The sequence below is a fragment of the Meriones unguiculatus genome, chromosome 14, assembly GCF_030254825.1.
Source record: "Meriones unguiculatus strain TT.TT164.6M chromosome 14, Bangor_MerUng_6.1, whole genome shotgun sequence".
NCBI classification, from domain to species: Eukaryota; Metazoa; Chordata; class Mammalia; order Rodentia; family Muridae; genus Meriones; species Meriones unguiculatus.
This window is the reverse complement of record NC_083361.1, coordinates 81101611-81122289: the sequence shown is the minus strand read 5'-3', so window position 1 is coordinate 81122289 and position 20679 is coordinate 81101611. Positions and strand designations below refer to the sequence as shown.

The 20679-nt window shown below is 40.2% G+C and overlaps 1 long non-coding RNA gene across 1 annotated transcript in view; it reads right to left on the bottom strand.

Annotated features, from left to right (window-relative positions):
- The window catches only part of LOC132647262 (uncharacterized), a 2298480-nt gene that overhangs the window by 809129 nt on the left and 1468672 nt on the right, over positions 1 to 20679 (bottom strand). Inside the window, exon 6 of the long non-coding RNA XR_009585629.1 lies at positions 14362 to 14434. This is a non-coding gene — a long non-coding RNA (uncharacterized LOC132647262). The remainder of the gene's footprint in view (positions 1 to 14361; positions 14435 to 20679) is intronic.

Sequence of the window (20679 nt, the reverse complement as noted above, 5' to 3'; positions counted from 1 at the left end):
GTGTGCAAAGTGATTTGCATTCATCATTCATTATATCCTTCGACATCTGTCTTTTCCTCACTATAGTTTGGTTTATTAATTTGATTATTTTGTTTTTCAGTTTTAATCAGTACATGTATAATACCTAAGGTAGTATAAATGCTATGTCAGTACACTGAGAAGATAAAGAAGGAAATAATGCACAGGTTCTACTCAGATGCAGTCCGCCCACCTCCTCACCATGGTCCTGCCCGCCTCCTTTCCCTACTAGACTCCCAGATCTGTGGTTTCCCCCTTCCTCTTTCCTACCTCATGAGGTGTGCTGTCCTTTTCACATCCCCTCCTCGAGGCTTCTCTTGTCTTGTCTCGTCTACCTCTTCCTAGTTTCCTGGCCCTGATTCCTGTTGGCTGCTGACTCTGTGACTGTAGATCTTGACTTCGTTTGTGTTGTCTCCCATTTCTTACTCTGGATCAAGCAGTTAAAACTAGTGAAAAACTAAACTCTAAAAATTGTCAGTCTCTTTAGTCTCTCGGAGGGGCTTGCCCACACTCTAGCTGTTTCTTGGCTCCAACCTCCTTCAGATAATCACTCTGTCCTTCCAGCTTTGGCCTGCCTGCCAGCCTAGACCCCTGGGGGCAGATCAGCACCTCTATTCCTGGCATTCTTGTTCTTAGCTTCGTGCATTTAATTATGGCGTGTACATTCGTTATGCATGAAGGAACAGGCAAAGTGATTTGCACTGCACAGGAAAACTTAAAAACAAAAGTTCTTTAATCAGGTCTCAAGTGGATGCTATGAAAACAATAGAAGTTTTATGAAGTCCAGCTCTGAGAGGAAAATCAGATGAGCTCACTGAGTAGTTCTTGAAATGTGGGCATATGAAGAGTAGAGTGGCTTAGTCTAGGGAAGTAGAAGTATAGGGACCTACATTTGTTTTAAGCACAATACACTGGCATGGCTGGTCTATACAACAATAGACACTAGACATTCAGTGCTGTACAAACAGCCTAATGCCTATACAGGTGACAAGTATTTATCTAGCCATACAGCATGACTCTTGCCTTAAGACCAAAGCATATCTTAGTGATTTTTTTTATGGGGACATTTAAATTATTTGGCAATGTTTCAACAGGGTCTCAAGCAATTCTTCATACAAATAAGAGCATGGGCAAGCTGATGGAAGAATTAAGTGTCACTGGTAATGTCAGACTTGTTCTTGACATTCTTTATGTAGTATTCCAGCTTTCAAAAATATATTGATTTGATGGCAGGTTTCTGAAGCCTGGCTCAGAAAGGCTATCAGCTGCACCCATGTAGCTCCCAACTGGTGAATCACATGGAAATAAAGATTAGGCCACATGCTAACATCCACATGGAAGAGAAAGGAGTGCCATATGCCTCATGGCTTTTCACATATTAATACAGCAATGTAGCCTGAGACTAGTTTTGTTTTTGAGAATACAAGTTGTAAAAATTATTTCACCAGTCCTCAGTTTCCACATTTGTATTCCCAGCAGAGTAGAAACAATGTGTTCTCGTATTATTTCAAAAAATTATTTTCAAGGAATATAGTTGTACTTTAAAACATAATTTCAAAGGTAGATTGTAAAAAATAAATTGATAAGGATTTGGGCCCAAATTAAATCTCTTGTAATGAGGTCTCAAGTTAAAAAAAAAAAAAGACAATTAAAAGAGCAAATAAAAAGTCTCATAAATTCAATAATGCATAGACATTTGCAGTCACAGCTGGGAAGGATAAAAACACTTTCTTCAGTTTCTAATCTTCCCAATCTAATAAAGGATAATCGAGTTTCAAAGTTGCAGAAGGAATGGAAAATCAGAACAGACCAATAACTGAGGATCACAGATAAGTCTTTAAGAATTGGCTGTCCAAAACACATTAGATCCTGAGAGATTTAACAGTGATTTAATTCATGCATTCAAGAAATACCACATAAACACATTCATTATAATGTGTTCTGGAGACTGAAAAAGGCAGAACCATCCAATTTGTTCCACAAGGAAGATTTGATTCTGATCCCCCAAGGTGATAAAATATTATGCAAAAGAGAGCAAAACCAAACAAGAAACCAGTTCAAACCATGAGTCTGTGTTGAATATCTTAAATTAACTACATTTTAAAAAACTTACAAACCCAGTCTTACTGATTAAATAATCCAAGAGGAATACACTCTGCTTCAGAAGGAGGCAACTGAATAATGTAATGCAAGCTTATCAGCCCACCAACAATAATGAAAGGAACACTGTTTTCATAGCTCCTAAAACACTGGATAATATTTAATAACACGTGGAATAAAATAGCCATGCGTTAATATGATAAATATTCTTCTTTTACGCTTCCAGTACAGTGACACCAGCTTCAGATGTCTTAACTTTGAGATAAAACATGTCTATTGTGCTCACTGTTGTTTAATAACACTCAAGTAGGTCTAGCTGCTTGAAGTCAGATAAAAAAGTCTCTCTCTCTCTCTCTCTCACACACACACACTATCATAACACTATCAGTTTCATCAACAATTCTGAAGCACACATACTTCTGAAAGCAAAATATTCTGCGTCAGTCATTTGATACAAATTCTGACTGATGCAAAGCTACTGAGTGTGAGTATTTTTGAAATATTACTGTTTGATGATGGCTTCGTCTTCATATCCTGATGAAGACTTTAATGTAAGATGTGGATATACCCTCATGTGAACATTCCAGATTCTCTATAAAGAAATAAATAGTCTGTAGTAAATTTGATAAAACCTGTTGTGTGCAGCTGGCATGATTTGGCACCAAGGTCATTTTGTAAATCAGTGTTAGCTAGAACTAACAAGACTTTTAATATAAAAGGCTGTGGTCACAAAGCAAATGTTGGTACTACCTATGGATCTCTCACGTCACTATCTCTGGTGAAGTATTTCTGGGCATGGTTTGTGTTTTGTTCATTTTATGATCATTTGTGCTTTTGGTACATTGCTTACCGTAGAGAAGATAAACAGGTGTCTTTGAAAAAACTAAGCATGCTGAGTTTTGTAGTCTATGCCTTTAATCCAAGAACTTGGAAGGCAGAAGCAGGTGATTCTCTGTGAGTCTGAAGCCAGTCTGGAGCACAGAGGGAGATCCAGGCTAGCCAGGGACATGTTCAGTGAGACTTCGTCTCAAACAGGGACAAAGTAAACAGGGACCGGGAGAGATGGGTTAGTGGGTGAAGCATTGGCTGCACATGTACGAGGGTAGTAGCTTCGACCCCCGGGCCCCACGGTACTGCTCGTGGATGTGGAGTTAGGGGACCCTCTGAACAAACTGCCTAGTGTCCTCACAGGAACTCTTCAGCTAGACTACGCATGTAGCCAAGTTCTGTGTTCAGTCAAGAGACCTTGACTCAGTGAAATGTAATCAAGGAAGAATCATAACATCTTCCTATACACACACACACACTCACACACACACAGTGGAGGGGGACAGAGACAGACAGACAGAACAGACAGATGTATGTATGCATGTGCATACATATATGTACATATATACATATAGGTGCATATGTGAACCTTGACACCTGCACCCACACATGTGAACATGCACGCACATCACACAAACATATACATACTTTTTTATTTTTTTATTTTTAAAAATAACAACGGACAGGACAGCTATTTTCACTATGTTAATCCTACTGATCCATGAGCATGGGAAATCTTTCCATCTTCTGAAATCTTCTTCAATTTCATTTTGCAGAGACTGGAAGTGTTTTTCAAACAGGTCTTTGACTTGCTTGACTTGCTTGGTTAGAGTCACACCAGGGTATTTTATGTTATTTGTGTTTATTGTGAAGGGAGGTTTTTTCCCTAATTTCTTTCTCAGCCCTTTTGTCTTTGGTATACTATAGGACTATTGATTTTTTTTCAGTTAATTTTGTATCCAGCCACTTTGCTGAAGGTGTTTATCAGCTGAAGGAGTTCTCTGGTTGAGTTTTTGGGGTCACTCAGGTATACTATCTTATCATCTGCAAATAGTGATACTGTGACTTCTTCCTTTCCGATTTGTATCCCCTTGATCTCCCCATCCTGCCAAAGGCAATCTACGGATTCAGTGCAATTGCCATCAAAATACCAACACAATTCTTTACAGACCTTGAAAGAACAATTCTCAAATTAATACAAAAAAACAAAAACCCAGAATTGCCAAAACTACCCTCTACAACAACAGATTGTCTGGAGGTATCTCCATCCCTGATCTCAAGCTGTGCTACAGAGCAATAGTAATAAAAACTGCATAGTACTCACATAGAAACAGAATGGTGGATCAATAGAATTGAATAGAAGACCCAGAAATGAACCCACACAACTACGGATAACTTGACTTTTTTTTTTTTTTTTAAAGCCAAAACCATACAATGGAAAAAATACAGCATCTTCAACAAATGATGCTGGTCAAACTGGATGTCTACATGTAGAAAAATGCAAGTAGATCCATATTTATTACCCTGTACTAAACTAAAGTCCACATGGATCAAAGACTTCAACATAAACTAGACACACTAAACCTGTATGAAGAAAAAGTGGGGAAGAGCCTGGAACTCATTGGCACAGGAGAAAACTTCCTGAACAGAACACCAATAGTACAGGCTTTAAGATCAATGATCAATAAATGGGACCTCATGTAAATGAAAAGCTTCTGCAAAGCAAAGGACACTGTCATCAGAACAAAATGACAGCCTACAGACTGGGAAAGAATCTTCACCAACCCTATATCTGACAGAGGGCTAATATCCAGATTATATAAAGAACTAAAGAAGTTAAAAAGCAAGAAATCAAGCAATCCAATTAAAAAATGGAGCTAAACAGAGAATTCTCTATGGAGCAATATCAAATGGCAGAGAAACACTTAAATGCTCAACATCTTTTGCTATCAGGAAAATGCAAATCAAAACGACCCTGAGATTTCTTTTCACCTTACACCCATCAGAATGGCTAAGATCAAAAGCTCAAGTGACAACACATGCTGGAGAGGATGTAGAGAAAGAAGAACCCTCCTCCATTGTTGGTGAGAATGTAAACTTGTACAACTACTTTGGAAATCAATCTGGTGCTTTCTCAGACAGTTAGAAATAGTGTTTCCTCAAGATCCAGCTATACTACTCCTAGGCATATATCCAAAATATGCTCAAGTACACAACAAGAACATTTACTCAATTATGTTCGTCGCAGCTTTATTCGTAATAGCCAGAACCTGGAAACAACCCAGATGCCCCTCAACAGAGGAATGGACACAGAAATTGTGGTACACAATGGAATACTACTCAGCAATTAAAAACAAAGAAATGAAATTTGAGGCAAATGGTGGGAACTAGAAAAGATCATCCTGAGTGAGCTATCACAGAAGCAGAAAGACACTCACGGTATATACTCACTTATAAGTGGATATTAAACATATAATATTGGATAAACATATTAATATCTGTACACCTAAAACAGCTAATCAAGAAGGAGGACTCTGGGTAAGATGATCAATCCTCTTTCAGAAAGGCAAACAGGACAGACATTGGAAGAGGAAGAAAACTGGAAACAGGACAGGAACCTACCACAGAGGGCCTCTGAAAGATTCTACTCAGCAGTGTACTAAAGCAGATGTTGAGAGACATAGCCAAATTTGGCAGAGTGCAGGGAACCTTCTGAAAGAAGGGGGAGATAGAAAGGCCTGGAGGGGCAAGAGCTCCACAAAGAGAACAGCAGAATCAAGAAATCTAGGGCCAGGGGTCTTTTCTGTGACTGATATTCCAACCAAGGATCATGAATGGAGATAAGCTAGATGTACAGATGTAGCTCATGGCAGCTCAGTATCCAAGTGGGTTCCCTAGTAATGGGAACAGGGACTGTCTCTGACATGAACTCAGTGGCTGGCTCTTTGATCACCTCTCCCATGAGGGAGAACCAGCCTTAGCAGGCCACAAAGGAAAACAAAGTAGACAGTCCTGACCTGATAAACTAGGGTCAGATGGAAGGGAAGGAGGACCTCCCCTATCAGTGGACTTGAAGAGGCGCGGGAGGAGATGAGGAAGGGAGGATGGGATTGGGAGGGAGTGAGGAAGGGGCTACAGCTGGGTTACAAAGTGAATAAACTGTAATAAATAAAAAAATAAAATTTAAAAAATCTATGAAAATTAGAAAGCCATTACATGTTCTCATATGAAAAGGAATGACACAAATTTCACACAGTTCTCCTTAGCCAACAGAAATGAAAGTTTTGTTTTCTTTTTTCTTTGTTTTAAAATCCTGAAAGTGTTGACAGAAATCTGTATTTGAAAAAATCTAAACAACTAGGAAAACTCTGAACAGACCCCGAAAGACAGGTAAGGGAAAGAAAGACAAAGCAGGCTCATGCTGTGCCCATCCATCCGTGCAGGGATCTTGGGCAGATACTGGACCGTGTTTGTAAAATGACAAAATGACAAAGTTGGTAGTGTGATGTAATGCTTGGGATACTTCCATGCTGCGTTTCTGTCTCTGCGACTCACTTCTCTTTTATCTCCTTTAGCCATTTATTCATCAAGGTATTGGTGAAATCAAGTGTGTATGTTAAGTTGATGGTCTTGAGAGCACATTGTAGATTTTAGGTCTCTGTGGGAGATTTCTTTTGTAATGCATCCCAATCATTGAGATATTTTATAAAGTGAAACTACTTTTTAAGCTATATTAGGATTAGCTCGAAAAGAAACTCAGCAAAGCAGAAAAAAAAGGGTTTTAGTAATGTTTAAAGTAATATAGTTGATATTGGTATAGTTGAGAAAATGAAGTGGGACTAAATACAATAATATTATCTTTAATTTCATAGTAATTTCCTGAAGTGAGAATTTTTATTTTCATTGTATAAACAAAAGAAGAAAAATCTTGGGTCATAGAGAGACCAAGCAGTAGTCAAAGTTTTGTGGCCAAAAAGCTAAGTTTTAAGCGTGAACCCTTTCTTTTACCTGCTTTTTGTTTCTTATCCATTTTTAGTATGAGTCATTTAGATAAAGCATGATAAAAAATGATACATGGACCTTTATGGGTAGAAAGCTGTTGACACCTTTTCAACAATGAACTGTTAGACAGGGAGGTGAAGACTGCAAAATTGGGACAGCAGCTGTCACGGACAAGGATTACAAAGGACTCGTGATAAAGGATGCCAGCCCTGGACTGGGTGCGTGGTCACACAGAGCGTGAGGCAGCAATTCAGTATTGGCCTTTTCCTTTTGTAAATGGGCAGGATTAGGTGAAGGCAAAGAATGCTATTTCTGTATGAAACCTAAAGGTTTACAGTTGACTTATCAAGGTCCTTGCTAGAAGATCAGAACATCATAGACTTTGCTTCTTCTTGGATAAAAATACTCTAATCTAGAATGAGATATCTTTTTACTTAAGGTGCTGTCTTAGTTAGGGTTTTTATTGCAGGATAAAACATAATGACCAAAAACCAAGTTGGAGAGGAAAGGGTTTATTCTGCTTACACTTCCATAGTCCTTCATTGGAAGATGTTAGGACAGAAACTCAAGCAGGGCTTGGACCTGGAGGCAGGAGCTGATGCAGAAGTCGCTGGGGTGCTGTTTATTGGCTTGCTTCACATGACTTGTCCAGCCTGCTTACTTACAGAACCCAGGACTACCACCCACAATGGGTTGGGCCCTGCTCCATTCATCGCTAATTGAGAAAATGGTTTACAGATGCATCTCATAGAGGCATTTCCTCAACTGAGGCTGTATTTTCTCAGCTGACTTTCTCCTGTGTCAAATTGTCACACAAAACCAACCAGTACAGAGGCCCAACAGAGTATATTTTCTATTCTGCTGACAAATTTATTCTGTCTAGTGCATGCCCCCTTTAATTAATGAGTTAACCTTGTAAACTGACAGATAGTAATCATACAACTTTATGAGATATATTGTAATGTTTCACACAGGTACATTGTGCAATGGAGAAGTTATGGTAATTAGCATATCTCACCACAAATATTTGTCAGTTGTAAAACATTTACAATCTTCTTTTCTACCTGTTTTAAGGTGTCATGTACAATATTATATTAGTTCTCACTGCAGTCACTCGACTGTGCAAGAGTAAATCAGAGCTTATTTCTCTTAACTAATTATTTTTTTCAATTGAGCTACTCTCATGTTTTTCCAATTCGTCCCTTTTTAGCCTCCTCTACTCCGTAATCAATTTTTACGAGACTAAAGCTATTACACAAATGAAATGGAATGATTATAACAAAGAGATCGCTTCCCTCCTGTGTTTAATACAGCGCTGTTCATAATAAACAAGCCACGGAATCAACCTAAATTCCCATTAATACACGAATGCATAAAGACAGTATGGTATACAAACAAAATGTAACATGGTTCAATAATAAAAACAGTAAGATTCTGCCATAATCTATAACATAGATGAACCTACAGGACAAGTTAAGCCAAATAAATCATGTGCCAATAAACAAATACCTCATGATGTGCTCAGTCATAGGGAGAAACTCAAAAGTTGATTTATCAAAGATGCCTATTGTTTTAGATAAAGGTCCTGTGTAGTCTCTTTTCCAGACTTCTTGTTTAAAGCTCTTGATCTTTGCTGGACTTTTCCAGAACAGGCTGAAGCACCACATATCCCCCCCCCCCGAAATTTCTTGTTACCCCTTTGGCCATTTAACTACAATTTACTGAGCTGCTGCTATGGTTCAGCACTGTTGTAAGGTCATAGGATGAAACAGAAATTAACAAGCAAAGACTTAGTTCTTAATGGCTTCAGGGGATGGATACACAGCACCGCACTATTTCAGTCTGCGGAAATGTGGCCAGTGAAATCAACCAATGTGTGCCTTTCACAGAAATGCTGAGGTAAAAAGGAATTTGAGAGGTGCACCTGAGATAGGCAGGTGGGGAAGGCAGAGGATAGTCGAGAGTGATGCTAGCCTAGGCAGAGGCCAGCAGCAGTATGAGCATGAGGACCACACCAATTGTGTTGAGGAATTGTGATGACTATGCAAATACAGTTGGGAGCTGACAGGGAAGTCACAATCAGGATGGTTATAGGGTCTTCCTGCTTTAAGGAAACATCTCAAGGTGTGTCACCGACATGGGATGGGACTTCCTTTATCATAGCAATGTACCAAACTCGTACCCGGATTGTGTAGTTCATCCTTTGCATGCCATCTACTTTAATTGCCTGCTGCTTTGATGAGGTGATTGGCTCCACTTTGTCCTATGTATCATCCATCCCAATCCAGAGTATGCTCCACTGACCAACAAGCTCTATGTCTCTGCTAGCTAAATCCCAGATTCACTTTAAGACTTTTCACACATAATCTGAATTTTCACAGGATTCCCTAGGGGTCAGCTGCATGTTAGAGTGTGCCTCTCTGCACTATGGAAGCTTCATCTGATCCAGTCTGCACCAGTTATCTTTCATGCCTACCCTTTGCAGTATAGAAGTGCAGAGGTGAGCCACCAACCTCTAGAGCTGCCCTCAGATTAATAACTAAAGCTAGACCAGAACTGGCCAACGTGTTTCATCATGTCTTGGACTAATTTTTAAAGGTAGGAGTAGGATTATTTTTATCAAACAAACAAAGCAACTGAGGTCTGGAGACTTTAGAGTCATATAGGCAGAATGTCTAATCTTACCTTCCTCTTCCCCAAGAAGAATACACCTACCATCTCTATTAGCCTAAACCACAAATCCCCGTCCCACAAGGAGAGAGTGTTCACCAGCAATTAACCTGCAGCCTCACTCACTGGTGGCACCTCTCCACCTCTACCAGATCAAATAACAACACGATCTTGCAGAACTGTAATTCCCCTAGGGCCCCTGCAACTCCTTCTTACCTTTTCCTCTTACACAAATATTCTGCAGACAGATTTAACATTCCGTGTCTCACGCCCAAGTACTAGATCCTGTCTGCACCATCCAATCTGTGCAAGAGAAATCAAACAGCCTGGAAGTTAGTCTGCTTCCGGAGACAGAGTGGAGACCTGGTGGATTCGACATAACTACCTAACAAAGTGTATTTATGAATATCACTGGAACAAATGTCTCCCATAACTGTAACCATCGCCTCCTAATGTCACAGCATGGAGACACTAGGGAACAAATAGAGTTTATGACCTGATTTTCTATCAGCTGGTAATGGTTGCTCCTTCCTCCAGCCTCCGTTTTAAGATGGCATATTACTCCTACCTTCACACTAACTCCTGAGGCATAAGAAAAAGAAAATCATATATATTGTTTGTTATATATGTCCAGTATGTATAAGGCCTTGGGTTCACTCATCAGCACCCAAGCAAGCAAATTAAAGTAAAATATTGACTTTGTTAATTGCCTGTTTTTTGTTTTTTTTTTTTTTTTTCTTGATGCATCAGGCAACCAATCACTGTGGACACCAAAAAAGATTATGAAATGAATCATTAGGGACTGAAATGACTTGAAAATTGGGCTAGTACTGGTTGTGGGGGTGGGCAGGGAGGATTATAATCACTTTGATTTGGAAAAAAAAAACAAAACCTTATTTTTCTTATACTTTTGGTTTTCTCAATTCCCTAGGGTTTCTTCTCCACTATTTTCATACCATATTCCAACACCTTTCCTGATTTTCTTCATCCCTTTCACACTACAACTCCATGTTACTGCCTGCCTATGCTGATTTTTTTTCTAATCTGCCCTCTATTTTTAGTCATTATCGTGCCTATGATTCATGATTACTTCATGTGTGTGTACACATGCATATACATGCACATTGCACGTTTGTGCATGGTGTGTGTGTATACATGCAAGAGCATTTGTGCGTGTGTGTGCATAGGTAGGCCTGCATACATGTGTGGTGTCCAGAGGTTGATAGCGTTACGTGTCTCCATAGCTCTCCACCTTGATTTTTAGTCAGGATCTCTCTCACTAAATGTGCAGCTCAGGGATTTGGCTAGACTGGATGGCCAATGAGCAGTCGGGCTCCACCTGCCTCCATGCTGCTAGTGCTGAGGTTACACCTCATCGTTGAGGTTGCATCACCATGCCTCCCTTTTATTTCTGCCTGTTTACCTAGACTGCGAACATTCAGGAATCATGAGCTGGCTCAGTGGTTTTCACTGTCAAATCTAGCACAGGATGTTGCAAAGCACCGTGGAGTGAAATTAAACTACTAAAATAAGAACTCCCCTGACTATTTCTATCTAGAACTGAGTCAGAGAACTGAATTCCTCTTAGCTCCCATTTGTTGGGATAAGGGCAACAAGTGTTCAAGCCCAGCTTCTGCAGGATAAGAGATGGTGAGTGGAACTAAAGTGTTCAGTCACTTTTAATGGAGGTATGACAGTAAAGTCGTTGGCATTCTCTTAACTGTGCATATCTTTTTATTGATGACTTTTATTGACTATGAAGCAGTTACAGTACTTGCCTGGAGATCACCATAACCTTCATCATTTAAACACGTTTTCCCCTCTTGTGACTTTAAGATGTATACCCTCTTATAACAAGAAGGCAAAAATGACCACAGGTGTGTCACATAATATAACCTGGGTTCGGACAGTTAGGAGTGATATCCTTACATTTATTTTAAGCAATAAATATGCCCTAAAGCAGAATTCTGTGCAGTACTCTGGGAGCTGGTAGGAAGGCAGGAGCTTAAGGCGGCTCACTGAAAGCTGTGCCACATCCTTGCTACGCCCTGTCAAGCTGCATCCATCGTATTAGTTTAGGAGTGAAGATGTTACATGATGTGACCAATGGGATCAGAAGCAATAACAGCACCTGTCAGCCAGTGCCTTCCTGATGATTCTGGGATAAAGAGAGTGCCTGCTAGCATGCTGGGTTGGAAGAGATATGATGTGGAAGAGTGAGGGGAAAGGCTACCATCTCTTATTTATAAAAGCAGTGCTCTGTGTAACATTATTTTATTTGCCAAGTCTTATTTTAGGGTTTTGGTTGCAAGATGCAACACACAGAGAGACTTGTTTTAAATACACCCGGCATTTCAAAACCCTAAACACAGCATTCAAGGAACTGGACACTCTTTTGAGAGTAGAACCAGAAGAGAAGTTTTGTGGTACTCTTGGTTTTCTTGGGGTGAAGGGGGAATGGCTCATCTGCCCTGCACAAGGATGGAGCCAAGAAAGGCAATTAGAGGCTGAAAGTATCTGATGCCAAGAAGGAGGTTATTGAATCAAAGCTTGCACGTGCTGGGAATGGGACTCTGGCGACTGGCACCTTGTAGCAGATGAATCCCCTAATGGTGGCCATGGTGAAACAGATATGGCTCAGCTCCTTCCTGAACCAAGCGTGCATCACTCTTGAGTGTGCCTGCTAGCACTGGTATACATATACCACTTACAGATATTCGAAGGGAAGAATATTCCAATATGGAAGCTCTCTTCAGAGAGTATAATCTCATCCACTTAGAACTGTGATACATTCCATCTCTGCAACAGGCCATTGTTGGTGAATTTCTATCTACTCATCAAGATTGCTCTAACCAGTTGCTCGGTTTAAACCTACCTGATAGATCCTGACCATGCACACAGTACAAAGAGATAGACCCAAGACCTGATTGGGGTAGATGGGCATCATCTTGGATCTTCCTCATGTATTCCAGACCAAAGTAAAACCAGAACTTTTGAAACTGTAGAGGTGATACAGTGTAGTCTCTGGAAAAGTCTATTGTTGAGTCATATGCCTGCTCATTCTTGCTCCCTAAGTTCCTAACTGTGCAGACTTGAGTTTGTTGAGTGCTCTGTGCACCAGCTTTCTTATCTGAAGAGAGCTTGCCATTAGCCCCCATCCCATCTCCATTAGCTAATATGTGTAAATGGTGATCAGCCCCTGCAGCATGGCAAGGGATCCATAAATGTCAATCCTGTGAACGTGAGTTTTGGCTCTGCCTCCATCTTTCTGTCTTATGAATAGTCATACATTTCCCCTGAGACTTACAATTTATATTTGGTATCTAGGTTTCATGGGCATCAAGGTAACTCTCCAGAACATTATTTTGGGACCCTGTGGCTTTACATACTCTAATAAGACTTATCTATGAAGACCTGTTGTTGGTCATTAGTCTGCTGGACAAACTGCATTTCTGAATGCAGCCTTGGATTTTAGTGTCCAGTTTTTTGCCTGGCATGGGGTATTGGTGGTGGTGGAGAACTGAACCTGGACCATCAGTTTGTGGGTTCTTGGCTTGATTCATATCTTGGCTCCTTCCTCCTCAAATCTGGCTCTTCAAGCTCAAGAGGACAGCTCTGAGACTTTTTTCCTTAGCTATCTAAAGCACATGACAGGTGCTCAATTTGTGTTTTTGAACAGCTGCCCTTCTTTTTCTAAACCTGGTAAAGCAGTTGTGAAGGATCTTGAGCTACAGGTTCTGTATTCTATGTGTTAGGACACCCATTTGCCCTTTCCTGGGGACAGGTTCCCTGGAAGGGAAAGGAACTTGGTGAGCATCAGGCAGATCCCATTGCATTCTTGCTGACTTGAACTTTCCTAACATATTTCACCAGGGTTAGGTCACCTAAGGCCTATGGGCTATCCCACTCAGAGCCTTATCTTTGCCTGTTAAGCAAGGCAATGTGCCTTTTTTGTATGCTGAATTCTTAATGAAATTACCAAGAAAAAGCTTTTAGGAAACAGAAGCAACAGTGACAAACATTACAGCCCTGTGCTGGAGTCACATATGGAAACTATGACCTTGAATGGTGGTCCACAGGACACCTGGAATCAAAAAACACCGAGATCTTTCATAGCCCCAGCACAAAGGACACACTTAATCCCTATAGCTGAACTAGGTGAGAGTTTTACAAGCAGAAAATATGAGTATATTGCTGGTTATTAATGCAATTGAAGACTAGAGCAAGTATCCAAACCTATATAAAAACACACATTGTAGCTGGAGCATGGCTGACCATAGGAGACTTTCCATTACCATCACTGCCTATTTTTTCATGAATTTTGTCATTGGCAGGTGCACACGGAAGACCAAATAAGAAACAGTTCCAAATTCTCAGGAGTTGAAGTGTTAAAATGAGAAAATTTCATATATTACCGTGAAAGAAAATTTCTGACATGATTTGATATTTTTATAGTGAAATACTTCAGGAAAAGCAAGTAAATGACAGTACTTTTTGCCTTGGGTTAAGAAAGAAAACTGATGCACTCAAGCCCAGTGGATTGGCACTTTTAATGCCAGTCACCTTTGCACACTTGGGCAGATTTCACTGTGAGAGGCATGGTGAGAAAGCTATGCTCCAACCTGCAAGATCTTATTTAAGACAGCACGTGCCTTCCACCCTGCAGATAAACACAGCCTTGGAAACCAAAAGCATAGAAAAATTAGTTCAAATTTTAATTGTAAAAATACATATATATTTTACCTTAATTAGACAAGCCCATCAATGTCCAAGAAGAGCAACTTCATTCCATCTGTCTCCGGTGATACTTTTTACCCTACGAACAATGAAAGGAAAGATATCTGCTTTTGAATCTGATTTGTATTTATAGAAGGGATTAGGGCATGAGGGAATACAAAAGGGTTCTTCTTGCCCCAAGTCAAGAAAACTAGTTATTATTCATCTTCAATTGCACTCCTTCTAAAGATACCTTCTATCTAGAGTGACCCTTTGGGAAATGGACTGTGTAGAATGGATTCCTATAGAGGAAGGACTTTACATGGAGCAAGAGAAAAATGTTCAAGCCCAAAATGACTTGATCAAGGAGCTAGAGACATGGCTTAACAGTTAAATATGTTTGCAGTTGAATGACAGGACCAGAGTTCAGATCTCAGAACACATGTAACAAGCCAGACATCCCAGAAAACACCTGTAGCTCCAATTATTCAGAGAAAGAAACCAATGGATCAGCCTAGCCAAGATAATACAAGTGCCAAGTTCAGGGAGCCCTGTCTCAAAAGAGTAGGTAGAGAAAATCAACCAGAAGTCTTTTCTAGCTTCCATGCATGCATATGCCTGCACACACACACACACATACACACACACATACACTCATATCCAAGCATACACTCTCACACACACTCACACATACACATCTAAATACATAAACAAATCTTTAAAATGTTTTAGTAAAATTATTGTCCAGTTTTGCTTTTCTTTCTCTGTGAAATGGAAGTAATAATACCACAAATTGTGTTTTATGACAAAAATTAAATTTATGCACAGTTTTTCGGAGGACATCTATAGTGGGCTCCCATCCTGTTCTCTCTCTTCAACTGTTTCTGATGTCTATTCTTTTTGCCCTTCTGAGTGAGGATTAAGCATCCTGCCTAGGGTCTTCCTTGGTATTGAGCATCTTTGGGTTTGTGTATTGTACTCTGTTTATCCTGTATTACATGGCTAATATAGCCTATAAGTGAGTATATTATATGTGTTTCTTTGTGGTTCCGAGCTAACTCAAGATGATCTTTTCTTGATCCACTATTCTGTTTCTATGCCAATACCATGCAGTTTTTATTACTATTGCTCTGTAGTACCGCTTGAAATCAGGGATGGAGATACCTCCAGATGATCTGTTGTTGTAAAGGATCATTTTGGAAATTCTGGGTTTTTTCTTTTTCCATATGAAGTTAAGAATTTTTCTTTCAAGGCCTGTAAAGAATTGTGTTGGTATTTTGATAGGAATTGCACTGACTCTGTAAATTGCTTTTGGCAAACTGGCCACTTTCATTATGTTAATCCTACCGATCCATGATCTTTCCATCTTCTGATATCTTCTTCAATTTCTTTCTTCAGAGACTTGAAGTTTTTATCAAACAGGTCTTTCACTTGCTTGGTTAGAGTCATCCCAGGGTACTTTATGTTATTAGTGGCTACTGTGATGGGTGTTGTTTTCCTAATTTCTTTCTCAGTCCTTTTGTTTTGCGTATACAGGAGGGCTTCTGATTTTTTTTTTTTTTTTTTTTTTTTTTTTTTAGTTAATTTTGTATCTAGCCACTTTGCTGAAGGTGTTTATCAGCTGAAAGAGTTCTCTGGTTGAATTTTTGGGGTCACTCATGTATACTATCATATCATCTGCAAATAGTGACACTTTGACCTCTTCCTTTCCGATTTGTATCCCCTTGATCTCCTTTGGTTGTCTTATTGCTCTAGCCAGGACTTCAAGTACTATGTTGAAGAGATATGGAGAGAGTGGGCAACCTTGCCTTGTCCCTGATTTCAGTGGGATTCATTTAATTTTCTCTCCATTGAGTTTGATGTTGGCTATCGGCTTGCTGTATGTTGTCTTTACTATATTTAGGTAAGTGCCTTGTATCCCTGATCTCTCCAAGACTTTAAACATGAATGGGTGTTGGAGTTTGTCAAATACTTTTTCAGCATCTAAGGAGATGATCGTGTGGTTTTTCTCCTTCATTGTGTTTATATGGTGGATTACATTAATGGATTTCCTTATGTTGCAAGCCTGGGATGAAGCTTATTTGGTCATGGTAGATGATATCTTTTATGTGTTCTTGGATTAAGTTTGCAAGTATTTTATTGAGTATTTTTACATCAATGTTCATAAGAGAGATAGGTCTGAAGTTCTCTTTTCTTGTTGGGTCATTGTGTGGTTTAGGTATCAAGGTGACTGTGGCTTCCTAGAATGAGTTTGGTAGTGTTTCCACTGTTTCTATTTTGTGGAATAGTTTGAAGAGAATTTGAGTTAGCTTTTTCTCTGAAGGTCTGGTAGAATTCTGCACTGAAAACATCTGGCCATGGGCTTTTTTTTTTTTTTTTTGGAAGGGAGACTTTTGATGACTACTTCTATTTCCTTGGGGGATATAGGACTATTCAGTCTTTCTACCTGATCTTGATTTAATTTTGGTAAGTGGAATCTATCAAGAAAATTGTCAGTATTTTGTTCAGGAAGTTGTCTCCTGTGCCAATGAGTTCTAGGCTCTTCCCCACTTTTTCTTCTAACCAATTTAGTGTGTCTGGTTTTATGTTGAGGTCTTTGAGCCACCTGGACTTTAGTTTTATGCAGGGTAATAACTATGGATCTATTTGCATTTTCTACATGTAGATATCCAGTTAGACCAGCACTATTTGTTGAAGATACTATCTTTTTTCCATTTTATGGTATTGCCTTCTTTGTCAAAAATCAAGTATCTGTAGGTGTCTGGGTTTATTTCTGGGTCTTCTTTTTATTTTATTTTTTTTATTTTAATCACAGGTCATTCACTTGTATCCCAGTTGTAGCCCCTGCCCTCTTTCACTCTTCGTCCCCCCTCCCCTCCTCATCTCCTCCCTGTCCCCTTCCAAGTCCACTGATAGCAGAGGTCGTCCTCCCCTTCCATCTGACCCTAGCCTAGTATCTTCAAGACTGGCTGCAATGTCCTTATCTGTGGCCTAGCAAGGCTGCTCCTCTTTCAGGGTGGAGGGGGAGATCAACAAGCTAGTCACTGAGTTCATTTCAGAAATAATCTTTGTCCCCCTTACTGAGCTACCATGGGCTACATCTGAGCAGGGGGTTTAGGTTATATCCATGCATGGACCTTTGTTGGAGAAACAGTCTCATTGAAGACCCCTGTGCCCTGATATATTTGGTCCTTGTGGAGCTATTGTCCCTTCTAGGTAACACTAACTCCCCCTTCTTCCATATGATTCCTTGCACTTCTAAGATCAATAATCAATAAATGGGATCTCATGAAACTGAAAAGCTTCTGCAAAGCAAAGGACACTGTAATCAGAACAAAATGACAGCCTATAGACTGGGAAAGGATCTTCACCAACCCTATATCTGACAGAGGGCTGATATCCAGAATATATAAAGAGCTAAAGAAGTTAAAAAGCAACAAATCAAGTAATCAAATTTAAAAATGGGGTATAGAGGTAAACAGAGAATTCTCTGTAGAGGAATATCAAATGGCAGAGAAATTCTTAAAGAAATGCTCAATATCCTTAGTCATCAAAACGACCCTGAGATTTCACCCTATACTGATCAGAATGGCTAAGATAAAAACCTCGAGTGACAATACATGCTGGAGAAAATGTGGAGAAAGTGGAACCCTCCTCCATTACTGGTGGGACTGTAAACTTGCACAACCACTTTGGAAATCAATCTGGTGCTTTCTCAGACAATTAGGAATAATGTTTCCTGATGATCCAGCAATACCATTCCTAGGCATATATCCAAAATATGTTCAAGTACACAACAAGGACTTTTGTTCATCCATGTTTGTAGCAGCTTTATTCATAATAGCCAGAACTTGGAAACAACCCATATATCCCTCAATGGAAGAATAGATACAGAAATTGTGGTACTTTCACACAGTGGAATACTACTCAGCAATTAAAAACAAGGAAATTATGAAATGTGTAGGCAAATAGTGAGATCTAGAAAAGATTATCCTGAGTGAGGTATCCCAGGAGCAGAAAGACACACACGGTATATACTCACTTATAAGTGGATATTAAACATATAATATAGGATAAACCTATCAAAAGTGTACACCTAAAGAAGCTAAACAGGAAAGAGGACCCTGGGTCAGATCGTTGATTCTCATTCAGAAAGACAAATTGTCTAGACATTGGAAGAAGGAGAAAACAGGGAACAGGACAGGAGTCTACCACAGAGGGCCCAGGAAAGACTCTACCCAGCAGTTTATCAAAGCAGATGCTAAGACTCATAACCAAACTTTGGGCAGAGTGCAGAGAATCTTATGAAAGAAGGGAGAGATAGTAAGACCTGGAGAGGACAGGAGCTCCACAAGGAGAGTAACAGAACCAAAATATCTGGGCCTAGGGGTCTTTTCTGAGACTGATACTCCAACCTAGGAGCATTCATGGCTATAACCTAGTACCCCTGCTCAGATGTAGCCCATGGCAGCTCAGTCTCCAAGTGGGTGTCCTAGTAAGGGGAACAGGGATTTTCTCTGACATGAACTCAGTAGCTGGCTCTTTGACCACCATGCTCTGAGTGGGGGAGCAGCCTTGCTAGACCACAGAGGATGACAATGCAGCCAGTCCTTGGAAAGGGGCATAAGAGGACATGAGGGAGGGAGAGTGGGATTGGGAGAGAATGAGGGCAGAGGCTACGGCTGGGGTACCATGTGAATAAGCTGTAATTTATAAAATAAATAAATAAATAAATTACAACACAAAAGAAAGAAAGAAAAAGAAAATTGTCCATTTCATCTAGATTTTCCAATTTTGTGGCATACAGGCTTTTTTAGTAAGACCTAATGATTGTTTGGATTTCTTCAGTGTCTGTTGTTATGTCCCCCTTTTTGTTTCTGATTTTACTGATTTGGACAGTTTTTCTCTGCCTTTTAGTTAGTTTGGCTAAGGGCTTGTCTATGAGGGAGGAGCAGCCTTGCTAGGCCACAGAGGAGGACACTGCAGCCAGTCCTGATGACATCTTATAAGCTAGGGTCAGATGGAAGTTGGAGGAGGACCTGTCCTATCAGTGGACTTAGAGAGGGGCAGGGAGGAGATAGGGGAGGGAAGAATTGGGAGGGAATGAAGGAGGGGGCTACAGCTGGGATACAAAGTAAATAAACAGTAATTAATATAAAAATAAAATTTAATTAAAAAAAGATGATCTTTTCTAGTTCCATTCATTTGCCTGAAAATTTCATGATTTCCTTGTTTTTAGTAGTTGAGTAGTATTACATTCTGGGCAGAGCACAGGAGGGAGTCATAGGAAAGAGCGGGGTGGGGAGCAGAGTGAATAGAAGGACTTGGAGTGGACAGGAGCTCCATAAGAGACCAACAGAGCCAATAAATCTGGGCCCATAGGGATGCACCAACCAGGGACCATGCAGGAATAGGACTTAGGCCCCCTGCTCAGATGTAGCCAATAGGCAGCTCACTCTCCATGTGATTTCCCTGAGTAAGGTGAGCAGGGGCTGTCTCTGACATGGACTCTCTTGCCTTCTCTTTGATCACTTCCCTCTGGTGTTGGTGGTGGCAGGGCCAGGCCACAGAGGAAGGGGATGCAGACAGTCCTAATGAGACTTGATAGGCGGGGTCAGATGGTAGGAGAGGAGGGCTTCCCTTTCTAAGAAATAGGGGAAGGAAATGGGAGGAAGAGGGAAGGAGGATGAGTGCAGGAGGGGATGAGTGAGGGGCTACAATTGAGATGTAAATTGAACAAATTATAAAAAATAAATTTAAATAAAAAAATTTTGCTCAGAGTGTCCCAACGCAACACTCTTTTTTAGCAGCCGAGACTGCACACCTGTTCCTGTTCCTGCTGGTTTTCTTTATACTTTCCCTCCATCTCTCCATTCATCCTCTTGTACTTGCTCTCAATATCTCATCAGTGGCATCCCCATGATGTCTAACTGAGAGCACAAGAAGAAAGAAAGAAACATTTCAAGTGACTTCAAACCAACTGCTGTGTAAGTGGGAGAAATAAGATGATGTCATATTTTAAAAAATCCATAAATGCAATCAATGTTTTTTTTTAATGTGTTTGGTTTATGCACTACTAACCACCTATTTGTAATGTGATACTAAGCATTGCCTTCGCCCTCACAGTACCATACACATGGCTGTACTAGCACAGTAAGGGATGGAGAAGTTAAGACAATTTTGTCTGTCTGCACAGCCCCTAGGTGGCAGAGCTGGTATGCAAGTCCATGGTGGCTCATTTCCCACATGCCTGTCACAATTCTCAAGTACTTCCTTGGAGGCACCACTCTCCTATCCGGTTTTTTTTCTTTTCTCCCTTCCCATCTTTTTCATTCCTATCTCTGA